Below are 20,321 nucleotides of genomic sequence, written 5' to 3'. Positions count from 1 at the left end.
TAAACAATCTAGTGAGCAAACTTGAATATTTTTAGGTTCGCTTGAATTAAAAACAGAGGGGAAAATACAGTACATTAAAATAGCATTTTTGTGACCTGACCACTGGGGTGGGAGAGAGGCGATCTGTTTTGTGAGTTTAGATAGAGACAGCTCTAACTCTAAAATGGTTACACAGAGAAGGAGCCTTCGTAGGTCCAGCAAGGAGTCAGTGGTAGTGTGTGTAGGTAGAGCAGCTGACCAGTTTCCCCAGTATGTGGAAGAGCTGCTGTTTGCCCCCTCAGACTCCCCTTTGTTTATCTTGCTGTGAACTTCAGGAGAGAAAACCATATTGGTTGCTTTCTCAGTCTCCTTTGCCCACTGGCTTCTGACTGGATTTGGTGAGTGGGGGGCACCTGGGTGGGAGAAAAGTAAGGTTGGAGCCTTTATTGCCCTGGCTTCCTCCCTGAGGGGTCTACAGTTCCTTTTGGGTGGCCTTCTTCCCCTGTCTCTTTTTCTTGGGCTTTGGTAATGGCTCTGCCCTCTGGTCCTTTAGGTTGAGGTTGGAGATGACTGCTGTTGCCAGCTCCGGGGCACTGCCCTGTTCCTTGTGGCTTCTGCACACCCAGGCAGCAGCTTCATAAATAATACTTTTATTGAACCCTCCTCATATTACCCAGTTCCAGTGCGCTATCTATGCCTGCCAGGGCCTTGGGCTGCTTCTGTCATTTACTGTTGGTGCCACCTAGATGGTGGGCACCCCCCCAACGAGATTCCATCTAGGGGTGACTCTGGTTTCTGCTAAATATGGCCAAGTAGAAGTTGGCAAAGGCATTGCCAGAGGGAGCTCTTATTCACCTGCAGGTTGTAATTGTGGGGCTACTTCTTTAGAATTGTGGAGTCAAAACAAATTTTGCTTGCCATTTTCAGCCCATGGTATTTTAGAATGTTTAGGAATTATATACTATGGGGTCAGAGTGGTGTACTGGGTCGAGCATGGACATGGAGTCAGGAAAACAATAGGTTTGAATTCCACCTCCCACTTCCCAGCTACATGGCCCTCAACACTTTATATAATTGTTATGTCTTCGTCTGTAAAATGTGAGAATAGTTCTTGGCTCCTAGGACATACATATTTAATCAGTTGGGTGTGTGACCTCCAGAGTGGCTGTACCATTTTGCATTCCTACCACAATGGATGAGTGTTCCTACAGCTCCACATCCTCACTAGCACTTGGAATTATCAGTTCTTTAGATTCCTAGAAATGCCTAAATTTAAACACATGTATTTCCTATTTTTAACCATTCTATAGCTCCTGGCCACAGTTAAAACTACCTAGGGTCATCTGGCCTTTTTTAGATCTGTGTCCTTGTGCTGAAGGGTTGACTATGTTACCTGTCAACTGTAGCTAATTTTCTTTCAGAAGTCAGAAGTGCCTAAGGTACCTTTTCAATGTCTGTGAAAATTAGTTTGGATATGTGACTAAGCCAGTGCTCATTAGGAACACTAGTTTCATATAGTCACTGATACATCAAATGTTTATTGAATATCTACTGTATGTTGGGACTTGGGGATAGAACACACACACAAAAATGACAAGGTCCTGGTAGTTATAGAGATCACATTTGTGTGTGGGGGAGTAATTTTTCATATAAATATATAATATTATAATAAATATAATAATATAATATAATATAATAAATATAATATAATATATAATATGTAATGCAACACAGTACCATATAATACAATATAAAGTAGTGATAAGTGTTGTGATCAAAGCAGAGTCTAGGAGTTTAGAGAACATTGGAGTTTTAAGAGGAGAGGGATTGTCAGGGAAAGGCTCACTCAGAAAATGACTGTGCCCAGGTATTCAGGAAGTGCTGAGGGAATGAAGTAAATGGATGTGCAGAGGGCTGAGCATCCCAAGCAGAGGGGAGAGTCAGAGTGGAGGCCCTAAAGGGGCAGGGTGCCTGCCGTGTTCGAGGAGCAGTGAGGAGTCCAGTGTGGCTGGAGCTGAGTAAGCAGAGGTGGTAGGACATAAAAATGGAGAGAAAGTTGAGCTGGGTCTTTTTGGTTTTTGTAGATCAGAGTTTTTCAAGCTTGAATGTGCCTGGGCATCGCCCGGGCATCTTGTTAAAATGCAGGTTCTGATTCAGTAGGTCCGGGGGTGGGGCCTGAGATTATTCATTTCTAAGGAGCACCTGGGTGATATCACTGCTGCTGGTCCGTGCACCACACAGTGAAGAGCAAAGCTGGAGTCTCTGCTCACAAATTTATTATGAATGAGACTCTAAGTCTGAGGAGGATCCTGAGCGTGGGAATGATGTGATTTAAAATTCAGCCTCCTCTGCCTGTTGTGTGGGGAGAAACCTCTGATTTAATGAGGGACAACGACAAGGGACCGGCCAGGAAGCTACTGCCGTCGTCTGGGTGGAAGTTCGCATGCTTGGTCTTGGGTGGCGGTAGTTGCAGTAGGAGAAAAACGGCAGCGAGCACAGTTGTGTAGTTTGTGCGCTGCCCAAGGTACCAGCAAACAGGCAGGCTGAGCGGGCAGTCCAGCCGCATTCCACGTGCCAAGCCTTTTCCTTCGTGACGCAGCAGCTGCGAGGGAGACACCCTTGTTGCAATTCCTTCTCTGGGAAGGGAAGGGGTGGCTTTTGTGACTCCTGCAAGGGCAGGGCTTGCAGCCTGTGCCTGGGGTTAGAAGCCTTGGATTCCGCTTAGAAGACGGTGGGTAGTTGATGTGCAGAGAAGAGTGAGACAAAAGCCTTTCTCTCTTCGTTTCACTTGTACTGTCATGTGCTGCTGCCCGAGTTCACGGCCCACGAAAGCGTTTCCTGGAGAGCAGAGCAGGCGCACAGGAGCTGTGCTGAACTTTGAATTTTCCAGAGAGTAGTCTTTCAAAGAAATTGCTCCTGTCAGGGAAGGAGGAAAACACACCGAGTCATTTGTTTCAGGCTTCTCTCCGTGAGCACATAGGAGTGAAATCTCTTGAAAAACGTCTCTCTATGACTATAAAAGCGGTCACTAAATATAAAAGAGGAGAACCAGCCACCTATGCCAGTTTCCGAATTGCGTCTGGTAGTTAATCTCCCGCTCCCTACTGCAGAGGTGGTCTGAAGGTATGTCTTGTCCAAAAATTTAGCCATAAAAAGATGCATCGTGTGCTCTGTTGCTGCTGAAATGCTGTGGCTTCTCTGAGAATGTCTTCATCAAGCTGGGTGTTGGATGGTGCTTACGTTGGGTTCCTTCACAAAAGGCAGCTTTGCCCTTATGGGTCTGCTGGCAGTGTAGTGGGCACCGCTGTGGATGTTTCCCAGTTGTGTCCTTTGGTGCTATGCACTCTAGCTGGTTTGGGTGGCATTTTTACTAACTTAGATCAACATGGTCTGATCCTTCAGACATCTTCCTGCAGATCATGCATTGGTACCCTGCCCAACCTTCTTGAAACATACAGAAATAAAATGTGATAATATTGTCGTAACTCTTGGGTTGGCAGTGCTCCTGAAATGGATTGAGTTTCTTCATGGGGGTATCATGCTTGACTTGTTCATGAACATAAGGTGATAGGAACCATGGCAACAGAAGTTGGAGAGGCAGCAGGTCCTGGTGAGTCTCATTTGCTCCTCAGGTCTTCTTTGTTGAGCTGGATCCTATCCATCAACTCCTTTCTAAAACAACATGTTGAGTGCTGATAAATGTGGCATGTGAGCCTGTCATCAAGATCGATCCAGAATTCATTTTGTGTTCATTTAGATAGGAGCTGGAACTAAACTCTCAGCTGCAAAACACAGTCTTGGATACAGAAGACCCAACACCCAATACCTACTGAGGTCAGACATACAACAGTAATGAGCATGGAGGCTTGTGTGAACCTGGAGAACATGACATGTAGCCTTCAGAATAAGATGGCCACTACTGAGCACATGCTGAGGGTCACCACATACAAATGCAGCCCCTGTGTGGCCGTTTGGAGACATTTCAGCAGAAGCCAGAAATTACAAGTCTTCTGTATCATCTCTCAGTTTTTAAATGTTAGAAGCTAATTCAAAAAGATTCTACACGTTGTTCAGACCAGTTGCTCTAGACCCAGGAAACCATGTCTAAAGGCTTGATTCAGCCACTGAAAGGCTGTTCTTAAGCTCAGCCATAGTGTATGAATGTCCGTCTTTTTCAAATAAAGTGTTTTAACAATAAAAATAAGCTAATGAACTGAAAAGGAGCCGTGGAAAAGAAATTTTCACAATAAATAAATAATTCTCGTGAGCGGTAGAATTACTGTATATAATCTAAAGAGGTAATCTGGTGGTAATTGCTGAGCATTATCTAGATAATAAATAATCCCAAGAAGTCAGACAGCAAAGCTCCACAGAAAGGAAGGTGTGAGTCCTCACCCTCACTGCTCCGCTATCTCACTTGGCAATTATTTACCTACCATGCATGGTGCATTTATTGTAAGGCCCGAGGGCCTTCAAATGAGAGAAGTACTACTGTCTATCTCTACTTAGCAAGTTTGCAAAATGAATTCCAGATTCTTAACCAAAAAAAGGTGGACGTCTAGTCCAGGCCATGTCAGGAGTGTCCATTACAGGGGGCACAGTGGAGGAGAAGAGCCCCCACAGCCAGGACTAGGCTTTGCATTTGAGAGCGCCCTTCCTACTCCCATCGAAACTAACATAACCTGAATTACTAAGGGCTGTATGAAGGAAATGACTTCTTTAGAGCAATATTCTTTGAACATTTCAGAATCATCTGAATCATGTATAAGTGATTAATTCATTCTAAATACAGTTGAGCTTTGTTTAAAAATATCAATGATTTAAAACATCATTCTAGAGCCCTTCGAAGGTTGCTGGAGCACACTTTGAGTAGCCTGCATTTCAGTCTAAAAATGGTGATTTTTCTTCTTGTTCAATTGGCCAACACCTGATCATGTTATTTGCCTAATGCTAGTAATGAAAAAATTTATGGCATGTCAGTGAATTATCTGAAAAGAACATTAAAAATTTACAGCACTAAGCTGACGATTCTGATAAGATGTTGGTGAAAAAGCTGTAAGCTAAAACTCCGAAGCTGAGCAAAATGATAATTATATTAATAATAATAACAGTAACAGCTACTGCTAATTGAGAAGTTTCTATATGCCAGGCACAGTGCTAAATACATGCATTATCTTATTTATTCATCAGAGCAACTCAGAGAAGTAGGCATCAATATCTACATTTCTCAGATGAAGACACTGAAGCTTAGAAACTTGAAACAATTTGCTGAAACTTTGAAACGAACGCATAGCCAGTAGAGTGGAATTCAGCCTCAGGCCCATTTAACTTTAATATCACCACCATGCACTCTCTAAGTTATACTATTAATAACCAACAGCATTAGTATTCATGCTTGAATCTTCTAATTGAGGATACCATTGTGTTGTGGACTATCATATGTTTTGCTGAGCATTATTATTATTAATAATTTTTTTTGTTAATCCTCACTGGAGGATATTTTTACCCTTGTTATTTAGAGAGAGTGGAAGTGAGAGAGACACATTAATAAGTTGCCTCTCACTCACGCCCTGGGATTGAACCTGCAACCCAGGTACGTGCACCTGACCAGGAATCAAACCCGACCCTTTGGCGTGCGAGCCCATGCTCTAACCAGTTAGCCACACCAGCCAGGGCAACTACATTATTTTTGAAAGTTCACATGAGCAGGCTGTATTGGGTGACTATGAACCTGTGCACATATATCTGATGAAGCAAATGAGCAACACTGGCGGGCAAGTTAAATTTGCCAACTATTATGGAATCAGTTGGTTTTCAAGATAAAATAATACTGTGATTGGATAAAAGTGTGTCTTATGTAACATGTTTTTCTTCTGTTTAATTACTCTTCCTCTTTTTAATGACTTTCCTCTCTGAAGCCTCATCCTAGCTTCTTTTTGATGAATATGCAATGATTTTCCCCCAGTAAGCCTACATTGGGTTTGAAGGAAAAATATTGACCTATGTGTCAAATAGTTTTTCCTTTTTATTATTACTCTTAATTAAAGCCATTTAACCTGCCCTCAGACCTGCTGTGATTCGCTGGAGACCGCTGCGCATTCAAACCCTTTGGATTAGCCCCACAGTGTGATGACAGAGCTCACGTTGGTTGGAAAATTAATGATGGTTACTTCTCACTTCCCACAAGGAGAAAAATGAATCAGCTGCTTTTTGAGACTACTTACACACACGGAATTGACAAACAGCTCAACTGTGTTTACAGTGGTATTAGTTTGACAACAGTTGAAGGTTTTTACCTCCTGCTTTCAAATATGAACTCATACAACTTTGAATGTGAACTGTAAAATTAAGAATAATATTTATGAAAATGCTATGATTTAATTTAAGTGTTAGTCTATCTTTTTTTTTTAGCAAGCTCCACAGAAATATTTTTTGTTGTTGTTTGCAGAGACATAGAGTGAAATGATGGCCATATTCTTCAGAGTGAGATTGCTTGTTATACTATGTAATGTGTATAATCAGCTTATTTCTATGCTTCTAACACTATCACATTTCTCCTTTGGATTTCCTTAATTTTCACATTTATCTCTTCAGTTTACAGAGGGCTTTTCTCCTTTGATTCTCAGAAACATTTGTGAGTTGAGTGATCCCTATTTTGCATATAAAGATTTGTGGCTCAGCAAGGTGACAGGGTGACTTGCTCTCTGAGCTTGGAGTGTGCAATGGGGCTGGTGACCTCAGGCTTTTCCACTTGGGCAGTGGCAGCCCCTTGAAATTCTCAGTATCTCCCAGGTTCTGTTGCATAAACTTCCCAGAGCTGCCAGTCAGGAACTTTGACTTCTATTTTTCTTTGAACTTTGAACTGAATTAGAATTTCCTTAGAGTGATTATTGAATAACAGTTACATGAATTGCATACATTGATTTATTCCTAGGTGAAGAGGCCATAGAAATTTAAAACAGGCCTTTAATGGGAAGAGGAGGGAACATTAGAGCTCTATTAGTAATGTACACTCACTCAGTTCCACAGTGGCCTTGCTCGTAATTATGTATGTGTGATTAAATGACAGCAATTCTAGTTCTTGTTATAAGTCTTTTTCAAAAAATATGTTTTTAGATAGAATACGTGTTCTTTTTGCCTTGATAAATAATATTTTGTATATGCAAAGAAATATTCAGGAAAATTTATTACAGACACTTGGACTTTGGCTTCCACCAGTTAGTTATATGAGCAGTAAGATTGCCCACCCCGATGGTCTGAGAGAGAGGGCTGCAGACTGGCCTGTGAGCCAAATCTAGCTTTCCATTTGTATTTGTATGGCTCTTGAGCTAAGGAAGTATTTTATGGTTGAAAATAAATCAAAAGAAGAATAATACTTCATGATATGTGAAATTAAATCATATTCAAACTCTAGTGTCTATGAATAAAGTTTTATGGGGGACAGTTCATTTATTTATGTATCTTCTGTGGCTACTCTAGCAATGATGGGGTTGTGTAGTCGAGCCAGACTGTATGGTCTACCAACTCAAAAATGGTTACTATTTTGCTCTTTACAGGAAAAGTTTGCCAACTCTTGATCTACAGGAAAGTTATAGGAAAGTATATCTGTATTGCTTTAAGTACATCTTTTATGTCATAAATAAAAGGTATTGTCTCTTGGATTTTGGAAAGAAGCATAGTATTCATTGATCTACAGCAGGACTTGACTTAAGTAGGCCAGTCAGACAGAAGGGTGTTAAACTTTTGGCCTATTCCAACGGCTGCCCCCCTCCAGCCTTCATGCCTCTTGGTGCTATAAGGGACACTAATTTAGACTGAGACATTGCTTCTCTTGATGAACTCGAACTATATCCAGGTCACCTATCAGCACTTATTTGGTTGAAGTTTCCCATTGGAATTGATGGCAATAATGGAAACATATGAGATAGTTTATTAGATGCTTATTTTTCTGTGATCTGCATATTTATTTTAAGATATATTAGAAAAATTGTTACAACATCAAACTCTTGATTTCATGAGTGATATGAGATTAAAGGATGTGAAAACATGAGCTTCTTTAAAGAGAAAAGTAGAGGGTAACATAATATGTGAGTTTGGTAAATAGTTTGAGCTTAGTAAGCAAAGTTTGGAAAACTCTACTTAAAAAAAAATAAAAGCAATAAGGTTATGAGTGTAGTTGGAAGATTCTGGGCATATCAGAGAGACACAGAGGTAAATTTTGACTAGAGAAATGAGACGAGGGATTGCCCAGCTTAAAGTAAGGCTCATCTTTTAGTGGGGACAGAGAATCAGGGGAGGGAGATCAGAATTTGATCTGGGATTATATGGAACATGAAGAAAGCATTTCTCTGCACCATGTTCTTTAGAGTCCATTCAGGTATTGAGTGAAGTGGTGTTAACATTATTTCATTAAATCTGATTGTATTTTATGGGATGCTTGCAGATATGGGGATTGGAAAGCTTGAAAGATGTCTTCTGATAATGTGTTTGTTACATGCATACATCTTATGAAATGAGAATATTTTTCCTCTTCAATTGGGTGTCTTGGTTTAATAGTTTATTGTTTAAGGCTATTTCATAGCTTGAAACAAGGAATTTAATAGCTGCATAGGGTTCCATTGCATGAATGAAACAGTTTAATTAATTCTCCTTAAATTTTTATATTTTTTGTTTTGTTTTACTATGATAAATGATACTGAGATAATAACCTTCATCCTTAGTTACATTTCTGATAATTTCCTTAGAATAGATTTTTACACAGGGTTCCTTAGATTAAAGGGTATACACATTTGTAAGATTTAAGGTGTAATACCAGTTGTCCTCCAGAAAAGCTGTACAAATTTACATTTACACTGGGAATGTGCATGAATGCACAGTTTGTCTGTCTATATATCTATATCCCTATATCTGAGAAAAGTTTTATAACTTTTAAAATATAGGATTGGCATAGTTCTCATGAATATTATAGAAAAGACTTATTTATCTGTTGTTATGATGAATGAGAATCTTTATTTCATTATTTTCCATAGACTTACTGCTGGTACAATGGGAAAACAGTTATTTTTGGTATATTTTGTATATGGTTATATTGCTGAACTCTCCTATTCATTCTAAAAGTATTTAAGATGATTCTCTCCATTTGCATTTAGGCAACAGGTTAGAGTAGATCCTAGGAGCAAAAATCTTTTAACTTTCCTCTCTGTTTGTGAAGATGCATGTGAAAGACTCTATTGGTTATTCTTACCTAAGCCTAAAAGCTATGCACTTAAGTAAGATGATGATCTAATTTGGGTGAATACACCTGAATTAATCTATAATTTTGGATGCTTCCCTTTAAGAGTAGAACTTTTAGAAATATTAAGGTCTTGTTTGGTGTTACTTGTCAAATTTGTTTTAAAGAGAGAATATGATAATTCTTAGAAAACAGTTGAATTATGTTCAACATTACGAAGAACCTGGAATGGACTAGGACATGGCTACGGTTCCTTGCTTCTTTTAGCTTAAAAGAGAATTTATGTTTTAATTTAGTTTTTCAGCCTCTATGTGAAATTGTTTAACCAGAGTGTTAAGGTCAATGGTATAATAAAATGCCACTGATTCCTCATTTCTAATTTTTTTTTTCATTTAGCAATGTCCATTGGCTTTCAAATAAGTTGATTTTTAGGGGATTGGATTTGGCTGCTTATAGCTCTAATAAAATGATGCTGGTATAAAGGAGAATTGTCATTTTAGGTGCTATCAGGCTTTTATGTGCTTGATATCCTGGCATCTCAGTGAAGACGTAGGTCTTTATGCATGGGCGAAAGCAGATTTAATGAACATGAGAAGCACTGTGAAGCTGTGTGCTTAATACTTTGTTTTGCTTTTGCTTATTTCTTCTCAGTCTTCCAGTGTCAACACTGGGAACAAAAGGACCCAAGCTTGTGTCCTTAAAAACCATATGATGGGCAAATTAATCTTAGTCAAATCGTCATTTATTGGGGGCTTTGAACGTCAAGATTATTATAATTTTTTAAGGAGACAATGTATAATTGTGTCAATGCAATAATAATATACATACAGGGTGGGGTGAAAGTCATTTACAGTTGTTCATATGGAAAATAATACAATAATAAATAATAATACAAGAATAAACTCTGTCTCAAGTACTCATAACTGTAAATCTACTTCTGCCCAACTCTGTTTGTTGTTGTTTTCTGCTCAGTACACCTTCCTTAGAATTAGGACCTTAACCTACTTCTAGAGAGAATCATCACTCATTCATTCCCTCCCTGTGTCCTATGACAGGATTGGCCTGACTGTCCGGAGTGAATTTGTGACCTTGTCTGTGTCCGAACATTCTTCCCTTCCTCTTCTCCCTTCACCCCTCAGGGATTTACTCAGGATTGGACCTGAGCCAAGCAAGCATATGATCAAGGTCTCAGGACTTGTCCTCAATTGATTGGGAGGAGAGGCACTCACTTCCCTCCAGGGATGACTGAACAAATACAGTGAAAGTCTGGATGTGGGATGGCCATCAGAGCCACCTAATGGGAAAAGAAATAGGAGGCAAGAGCTAGAGAGAGACAGGCTCCCAGGGCCCTTGTTTTAGCTCCTCAGTCAGCTTTGGCTGAAATGAGCTCTACCAAGGATGTCAATATTATATTGGCTAATGCATTTCCTTCCCCCCTCCCCCTCTTAATTCAGTGTAGGAGTTTAGGGAATGTTTGTTCAAATGTAAAAGGAAAAATCCTGAGAAATCTTCTGTTATTCTGCTCTGGCCACATTGGCTCTTTTTGTCCCTGAGACATATGAGGAACCTCAGGCCATTCGCATTTGCTTGTCCTTCTGTCTGGAAAGCTCTCCCCTTCCCCATGGCTCTTGTCTTCACCCCTTCACATCTGTGCTGAGATGTCACTCCTCAGGGAAGCCTTCCCTGACTTCCTGTTTAAAATGGAAACATGCACAGTCCTCCATTATCCCCCTAGAAATGCTTTTTAGCATCCAAAATCCCTAATTATTTGTATGTCATCAAAATCCCTCCACCTCCACTGAAATATGAGACTCTTAAAGAGATTTGTGTCTGTTTTATTTTTGGTGGTATTCCTAGCACCTCACATGGTTCTGAATAGGGTGAGTGCTCAACAAATATTTGTTGAACTGTATATAAAAATGATAGGTAATTACTCCAGAGATTACAGTCAAACCTTGATTCTCTAACATCTCCCATCTTGAACAGTTGGGTTCTCGACAAGTTGTTCACAGAAAAAATGTCTCAGTTGTTGAACAAAACTTTGGTTCTCAACCTGACAACCCTTTCATGCTGACACCTGTGGATCAGTCACATGTCTCTCAGGAGACAAAGGAGAGAATGCATGAATATGAGTCAGTTTACCGCTAATGTTGCGTTGTTAACATCTCAGGAAATTGTGTTGTGAATGTTTTTGTGGTTTTTGTTTTTGTTGTTGCTTATTATTATTAAATACATACAGTAATTCACAATGGGTCCTAAGAAGGTTAGCGATAGCAGCAAAGTAAAAAGGAAAGTTGTGAGAACAACGATAGAGCTTAAAAAAGAAATAATTGCAAGGTCAAAGTGTTTATTTGTAGATTAAACAGTACATTAGAGATGCACTGTATATAAGAAAAGTTAAAACAGGGAATCATTTGGGGGTGTAGAACAGATTAATTCAATTTATATTAATTCTAATGAGGAAAATGATTCAGTTTTTGAACAAATTGCTTCTTGAACAGCCTTCCGGAACAAATTAAGTTTGAGAACTGAGGTTCTACTACTCATTAACTGCAAAGGGAAATTGATAATTTATATAGTGGAACAACCTGAAGAACAGCATGTCAACCAACTGCCTAAAGTCAGTGTCACCAACGATGTGATGAATGATGTCACATGCCTCCTGATGTGATGCACTGAGAGGACACAGTATCATTTCTGTGTTATCTTGCCACAGAAGCAAGGAAACATAAGAAAACATCAGATAAATCCAATACGAGGAGCAGTCTACAAAACAATGGGCTGTTATTTTTCAAAAATACCAATATTATAAATGAAAAGGAAAGGCTGAAAACCTTTCTGGGTTGAAGGAAACTAAAGAAATATGGTGATCAAATGCAATGTGTGATCCTGAATTAGAAAGCATTGCTGTGTTCCTTGTTGGGACAAATTGAAAGAACTTAAATATGGGCTATAAATAAGATAACAGTAACATACCAACATCATATTCCTGAATTTGATAATTGTAATGTGATTATATAAGATATTTTCCTTGTTCTTACAAAATAAACACTGAAGTATTTAGGGGTAAATTATCATGGTGTTTGCTACTTTCATATATCTTTGTATCTGTAGCTATATGGTTGTATCTATAGCTAGCTATAATCTGCCTGCCAATCAATCAATCAATCAATCGAAAGCAAAACAGCAAATGCCACAACATGTTAGTAATAAAAGAATTTAAATGTATAAATGAAAATTCATTGCATTAAAAAAAAACTGACAGGTAAATTGCAAGAATAATATTAGGTAGGACCATATAAAATTACCAATTTTTTGCCCTTTGTGACTTATAAAAATGACAATTTCACATAGTTTATCTAATACTCATTACTTTTCTGTTTGATTTTTTAAATGCAAATTAAATAAAAGAGGGAAAATATTGTGGGTATGGCTGAACAATATTTACTTAGTAATGTATTTACGTGAACCATTTCCCCCCCAGTAATTTATATCAGCTTGACTTTTTAAGACCCCATATTCCATGAGTTCAGGGAGAGGAAGAAAGAAGATGTAGAGTTGCCAATTAGTGGCTTCTCAATCCCTACTGATAATTTGTCATACTTGATATTCGTTTATAATCAGTGAAGCTCTAAACTCCTTCCTGTACAATTAGTTGCAAGCCCCCTGGTCCTGGCTCATCTGAATGTGTCTGCTGGGACTGGCTCACATGGACTCCATTCTCTCTCCTCCCTCCCTATCTCCTCTGGTCCCCGGCTCCTAAGCAGCTCGTGGCTGGGTGGGTGTGGGGTGTGGCGTGTGGGTAGGTAAGGAGGCCTCTTCTGTGAGTGACAAGCACAGCAGCTGGACTAACTGGAGGAGGTGCCTTTCCTCTGCTATCATGAGCCTCTCTGGCTGGTGCTGAAGACACATGGCTGTGACTTCCGTGGGGTCTACTTGCTCTTTTTGATTGTGGTCGTCTGTGAGTTTCTCCTGCCTCAGTGTTCTCAGCACAGGTGCTCTGCCCTGCCTCCAAACTCAGTGACCTCTAGGGGAGCCTTTATGTCTTTGTATAACCTTCTCCCAGTGATACCTGCCACAGCCTGCCTTTGATTGTACATCTCCTTGCTCCCTTGTGAACCTAAGCAGGGCACAGCCTTGCAGTGTGCGTGGGACCAGATAAGAGTTCAATAAATGTGTGCTGTCTACGGAGAACACAGCAAATTACATCAAGACATGAGTGGCCTGCAACATAATGAGATGGCTTGGCCCTGGATCATGGATCAAGGCACATCACTTAATTTCAAGCCCCTCTGAAGAGGGGGCGTGAGCCATGTTCGCAATCAACAGGACAAGGTGACCGGGGCATAATTTGAGGACGAACTGGGAGTTACAAAGAGGCTATGTAATCCCCTCTCCTCCTGTATTTCCCTGAACGATGCAGGGACCAGCGCACTGCCGTTCTTGGTGAGTTCACTGGCCAGTTATGAGGACCTTAGTGCTAAAACCCCGTGTAGGCCTCCACAGAACCTGCTTTAGGATAATTTAATTTCACGAGGAATTCCTTAGGCGGTGTGTGTCGGTGGGTGTGCTGACATACAAGAGCCCAGGAGCTTTCTGTCCCCCCTGGAGGTATACATGCCCACCCTCCGGGGAGCTCCGGTGCTGCGCCCACCTGGGAGGCTACTAATGGTCCTTCAGTAAAGGGTACGTGAGTGTCAGGCTCTCCTTAAGTGCCTGAAACACTTGGAGTCATTTGGTACTCAGCTCAACAGAGCAAATTTGTGAAGTAAGCATTATTGTTCCCATTTTACAGATGAAGAAACTGACACTTAGGGAGGTGACTTGGCTATTACATTCTATGGCGAGATTTTGACTCTAGCTCTGACTGATTCAAAGCGTGTTACTCTTATAAGCCCTGTCTTAAAACATGCATAAGTAAGTCTAATAAAAGAAGGAAGTGTCCTGAAGAAGGAGCTAGTGGAAGAGGGCCCAGGCATATGTTCACTGCGCTTAAGCATCGCCACAGAGTGTTTAAAGGGAGATGCCTGTCTCAGGCATCATGGAATGGGGAGTGTCATCTTTTTAAAGCACTCCAGGTGATTCTGATGTCCTTACTGCCCTAGAGAATTAGCTAGATTTAGCCCTGGACATTCAATAAACTCTTTATTCTCGGTAAACATGAAAATTCAAATTCATCTTGTGGAATACTGTTGGGGACCTTACCTTGAGAAAGTTTGGGCTCTAACTGCAAGGCAATATGATCAATAGCACCTTCTTTTATGATTTGGGTAGTATTTAGAATGATGGTGGCACAGCACATGCTTTCTGTTAGTTGGCTGGTAATTTAATGTGGAAGAGATGTGTATCCTCTGGAAGAGGTACATTACCTTGTAGGATGTCCTAGTATAAGATGCTTTTTCAAAGATAAAGGCAGAGGTAATGGATAGCTGAGGAGAATGGGGCTCTTAGTACTAACATTTAGAAATTCTGCAACTATCCTCCAACGTGGGCCATTAAGACAGCTCATTTGAAGATATCCAGCGGCTAAAGTACATTTCAGTACGTTCCCTCTGAATTCTGGCCCGTGCTCTTTTTTCCTGAGACAGACGGTACTTGCTGTGGTTAGCAGAAAGCAGACTTCTTTTTAAAGGGATAGTTCAAAACGTATGCTCGCCTGCTTACAATGATCAGTTAACCTTTCCTCCCCACGTCTCTCTGCTTCATGAGGTCTTCTGTCTTTTGCCAGTGACTTTTTTTTTTCATTTTTGAAACTTAAATCTTCATACATGTACTTTTTCATGTGAAACCTGGCCTAGCTTTTACTTTTCATGACATCCCCATTTGTTCTCCATTCTTCACACAGGTCTCATTTAGCCTGTTTATTACTCTGGCAAAATTTTCTTTTCTAAAGTTCATTTTTATTGTCCTGATGTCTTTCCTCTTTTTTTCAGGGTTTAGAATCTATTAATGTGTACGTGCTTTTTACATTTATATCCCAAAGGGATTCCTCTGTGATTCTTTACTGAATTAACATAGAATGTCTGAGTCAGTCCCATCTTTTAAGTTGTTCCTTTTGGCATTAGGAAATTGATCAAGACACAGAAAACAATAGATCTGATGGACACTGATCCAGTTGACTAGATTGTCTGGCAGATTTTGTGGTACGTTATTCCTGCCATGAGGATGATGGCCGTATCGATGAAAATCATTCTTAAGATGCCCACTGTGGCTCAGGCACCGGGCTGAACATTTTGCACCTGTCATCTCCTTTATTCTTTATAACTATGTGCTGAGCTCAGTATTTTTGTTTGTTTTAGAGAAAGAAAACAAAACACTTTTTTTTTTTTACTAGTGTGTGTGTGTATATGTGTCTGTGTGTTTGGGGGGAAGGTATGGAGGAAAAAGAGGGGTTAGGGGTCAAGGCAGAGCCTCCCAAGAGGACACAGACAAGAATAAGTGTCACTTGTAGCTCTGTTTAGCCTGATAATACCAGAGGGATTGTTTCATGGGGTCCCTTCTAACATCAAGACACTGACCACTGCACACCTGCCTCAGGGTGTCAGAGAAGACAGGAATATAGATTTTAATTCTTGTTCTGCCCTGATAACCACAGTGCAATTAACCCATCCTTTGTGGATTTTGTTGCCACAGTATAAATGAGAAAGTTTCACATAGAAATACTCTGGGGCTGTCTTTACGACAGAAGGGCCAGACTTCTGGTGGGGAGGGGTGGCAGGAGGAAAAATAGAGTAAGGAGAGGAGTGGCGAGCAGACCCTGAACTTTAAATACTCTATTAAATACAAAATCTTAAAGTGCTATTACATATGAGGAAACCGAGGTGAAAAGTGTTAACCTAAAAATAAAGGCCACTAAGAGGCAATAAGCATTTATTTGAGATCAAAGCAATAGGTATTCGGGAAGCACCGATTCCAGCAGAAGCCCAAACAGTGTTCCGTTTAGGAGACAAAGGCAAGGGGTGTTTCTGAAAAAGGCAAGAGAGACAATTACATCAGAAAAAGGAAGGCATTTCTGTTGGTGCAGATAAGCTAACATAGTGACACTAATTCAGTGTTTTTAATTTTCAGCCTAGTAGCCATCACTGGGTACTCATAGTATCTGCTTTCGTGTTACCCTTGTCAACAGTTGTTTGGGATCCACTGTTGCTTTAGGCCCAGTTAAAGGCTAATTTGCCCTGTCTCAACATTCCAGAGGTTTGAGGCATTAGACCTGCAAGGCAGTTCTCTGGGGTGGCAGTTCTGACTCCATTTTAAAGTGGCTCCTTTTATATTATTTTTTTTACAAAAGAAGTTAAGAGACTTTCCCAAAGTCCAAGGTTGTATGTAGTGTAGCTGAGATGTGAATGTAGATAGTTGGTTTGGACATGTTTTGTCCCTTTTCTGCTTTTCTTTTTTAAAAAAATTATATAAATATTAATCTTAGAATTTTTATCTTTGTTCCACGTAAGTGCTTTCTAATTATTTAATGTCGTCTGAGGCTAAGCTCTGTTTTATGTTCATGTCCACAAGATGATTTTCTGTTATGTGAGCTTGGAAGCTCATTTGTTTTTGGACCATCTAACATATAAACCCCAAAGTGATTTGTTTTAAAGGGCTATTTCTGGAGTGTTGACAAATTGTTTTGTGTGGTGGGGCTTCATCTTTTGAGTGTGCGAAATATAATCAGTGTCTGACTGATTAAATATGTTACTTGAAAAATATTTTATAGGGTTTTCGAACTCTAATACATGGCCTGCTGTCCTGCTTCTGATAGTTAAGGGTGGATGTAGAAACTTTTAATACATGGTGTGTCTTCTCCTTGCTGATAGATGCTTCTGTAAAAAATGGATAAGGTGATGAGATCAGAATCAACTGTTTCTTATGCAGAACCTGCGCTTGAGATGCATGTTAAGTCCCCAGCTATGCATCTCATTAACTCGCCTGGCAGTTGGGGATCTGCATACTGACTTTGAGAATATTTTATTACTGTATTTTTCTAAGGGAGGTTTTACATTTGCCAAAGAACTGAAAAGATATGAGTCTCTATAACTCAACTAGTTGCATATTATGATCAATCTGAAAAATTGCCTCTGATTACCTGGGGACATCATGAAACTGCTAAGCTAGATTAGGTTTCTGGTTTATTTTCTTAGTGACTGGATCCTGTATGGTTTAGGGGAAGGAAGCGCATTGAAGACATTTTAAAAACGTTACTTCTTCCTACTTGGCTCTTTTCTTTAAAGATCTTTGTCTACCGTTTGTCCTTTAATTTTTGCTGCAGTTAAAAAGTAAAATGAAAAGACAGTTGTGGCCATTTTCCCGTAGACAAACTATGAAGAAAAACAAGTTATTTTTCTACTGATGCTACAATAAATTATCCTAAACATAACAGTTGAAAATGAACAAATTTATTATCTTATTGACCTGTAGGTCAGAAGTCTGCTGTGGGTCTCACTGGGTAGAATCAAGGTGTCGGCAGGCTGCGTTCCTCCCTGGAGGCTTCGGGGGTCTTGCCACTTTCAGGGACTGCCTGCCGCCTTTGGCTCAAGGCCCTTCCTCTATCCTCAGGTCCAGCAACAACAGTCCAGCACCTGTAATGGTTCCAGTTTCTCTGCCTTTTTTCCTCTCATTTCTTTAACTCATCCAGCAAAGGCTCTCTGCTTTTTAAGGTCATGATTAGATTGGCTCCACCTTGATAATCCAGGGTAATCTCTCCATCTCAAAACCATGACAGCTGCAGTGTCCTTTCTGCACGTCAGGTACCATTCACAGACTCCAGGGATTAGGACATGGACACTGTGGGGGCTGGGGCATTCTTCTGCCTCCCTCAGGCTCTCCAGTGTCAAGACACAGATTGCAAAATTTTAAGTGTCAGGGTTATCCTTTTAGTTATGAAATTAAACACTCTGAAGTAGACTTTCTGAAATGTAGCATGGTTGTTCATAATCATTTAAATGAACTCCAGTGAACTAGATTGCAGGAAATGGCAGATATGAAAAAGGGAGGCTCTATTTACTAAATGTCCTCAGGTTAAGAAGCCAGCTCCCTAGGATTATAATTGAGAAAATTTGTTATGGCCACTTGTGGTTTAAAATTGCCTAGTGTGTTTGTTATAGCTCCCACATAAACCGTAGCTCCCGAGCAAACCGAAGGATGTGAATCTGACCCGCCCTCCCTTCCCGGGACGACCCTGCTCAGTGCTGAGCCCATGGTTCCTCTTTCATCTGCTGATTGCTGCTGGAGAGCTGGTTGATTACCAAGGAACTTCAGTGGGGCTGGTCAGATTGGCCGAGGCTCAGACTCTTTTCCAGCTTCAGCTCTCGCTTCCTCTCTTCCACTCCATGTCAGACTGTCCAGTCTTACTTCCTCTGGAAGGTAAGGGGAGCCTTTTGACCTAGCAAAGTCTGCTGTTAACATCTTCAGATGCAACCAATAAATGGAAGAGGAATTTTCTTAGCAATAAGACTTTCCACCCTGGCCAGGTTGGTCAGTTGGTTAGAGCGTCATGCCAATATGCCAAGGTTCTGAGTTCAATCCCTGGTCAGGGCACATATAAGAGACAACCAATGAATGCATGAAAATTGGAACAACAAATCGATGTTTTTCTCTCTCTCCCTTCCTCTCTTTCTAAAAATCAATAAATTAAAAAAAAAAAAGGCTTTCCTGGTGGCCCTTAAATCACACTTCCTATCTTCTCTGTACTGAGGGTTGCTGCAAGACCAGTGAAGGGAAAAAGAATGATTTGACGTATTTTAGTAAGAGTCTTGAGCATAGTATCTGCCTCTGGGTAGACTTATTGATTCATTGCTCAGTTTATACATATATTTATATTCTTATCTCTTTAGGGACAGAGTTTCTGACTTTTCTTAGCACAGGGTATGTGCTGATAAATAGAAACCTAGCCCGGCCGGGCGTGGCTCAGTGGTTGAGCATCGACCTAGGATCCAGGAGATCGGGGTTCGATTCCCGGGCAGGGCACATGCCTGGGTTGCGGGCTCGGTCCCCAGTGGGGGGCGTGCAGGAGGCAGCCCATCAATGATGTTTCTATCTCTCTCTCCCTCTCCCTTCTCTCTGAAATCAATAAAGATATATTTAAAAAAAAAAAAAAAGAAACCTAGAATTTAGAAGAGCAGAACAAGAAGATGCTAAATATTAATGTAGCTAATACAGTTTCTGTGATTAACAAGCAATTTGACCCTAGAGTAACCGTAACCGAGAGAATCCTGAGAAGTCACGAATGCCTCTGGCAATGCTAGGTCAGCTCCCGACATATCCAGGATTTTTGACCCAATTTTTCAGGGAAGGGGCTGTTTGCCTCTCATTGACTTGGAATACACAGCATAATAAAGAGTGTCACAATATGCAAAATATTTAGAAAACTCACATTTACGGCATTCTGCTGTCCAGACTTACGCAGGTCAAGATCCTGCAAAGAAAGATTAATAGATATTAATCTGGGACAAACAGAACAAGAATCATACGGCCTTAAGCAGCAAGGAGAGGGAAAGAAAAGATTAGTTTTCCAGGCTAGATGAACGGCAACGATTCATCTATACACGGAGGGATGAAAGTGAAGTGTTACTGGAGGATAGAACATTCCCCAGAGGGCCAGCCGCGTTGCTCGTGTGTTGCTGCAGTTTAGTGGAGGTTGCAGGAGGGTGATGAGTCCAGAAAGGGACCTCAGATGCGGGAGTGAAAACCAAGCAGGAAGCAGTGTTAAGAGTGTGTCGCTGTCTACTTTCTTTAGTAGAAGATACAGGCGAATTTCTTGAGTTGATACGTACGAAGATGCATCAGTTGCCAATGGAAATAAGATCTTTAGAGACAGTTACAGGGACAGGAAGGAGAGGGAGGAAGAGAGAGGGAGTGAGGGAGAGAGAAGGAGAGGGAAGGAGCGAGAGCTAGCGAGCAGCCACACACGTGAATAAAAGAAGGAACTCATTTTATACTTTGTTTTATTTCAGATTACAGACATTGAATTTAGCCTATTTTTTACCTTTATAATTATTCAGGGGAGGGAGTACGGATTTCTAGTAAGCGATACGAGTTGTGTGTGCGTGTTTTGAGTGTGTGTTTGTTCTTGTGTGTTGTACTGGTGGACATGTAGGAGCCATGAAGTGAAGCCACGAGT

This window comes from Miniopterus schreibersii, assembly GCF_964146895.1.
Source record: "Miniopterus schreibersii genome assembly, chromosome: 7".
Taxonomy (NCBI): domain Eukaryota; kingdom Metazoa; phylum Chordata; class Mammalia; order Chiroptera; family Miniopteridae; genus Miniopterus; species Miniopterus schreibersii.
This window is presented reverse-complemented; position numbering follows the sequence as displayed.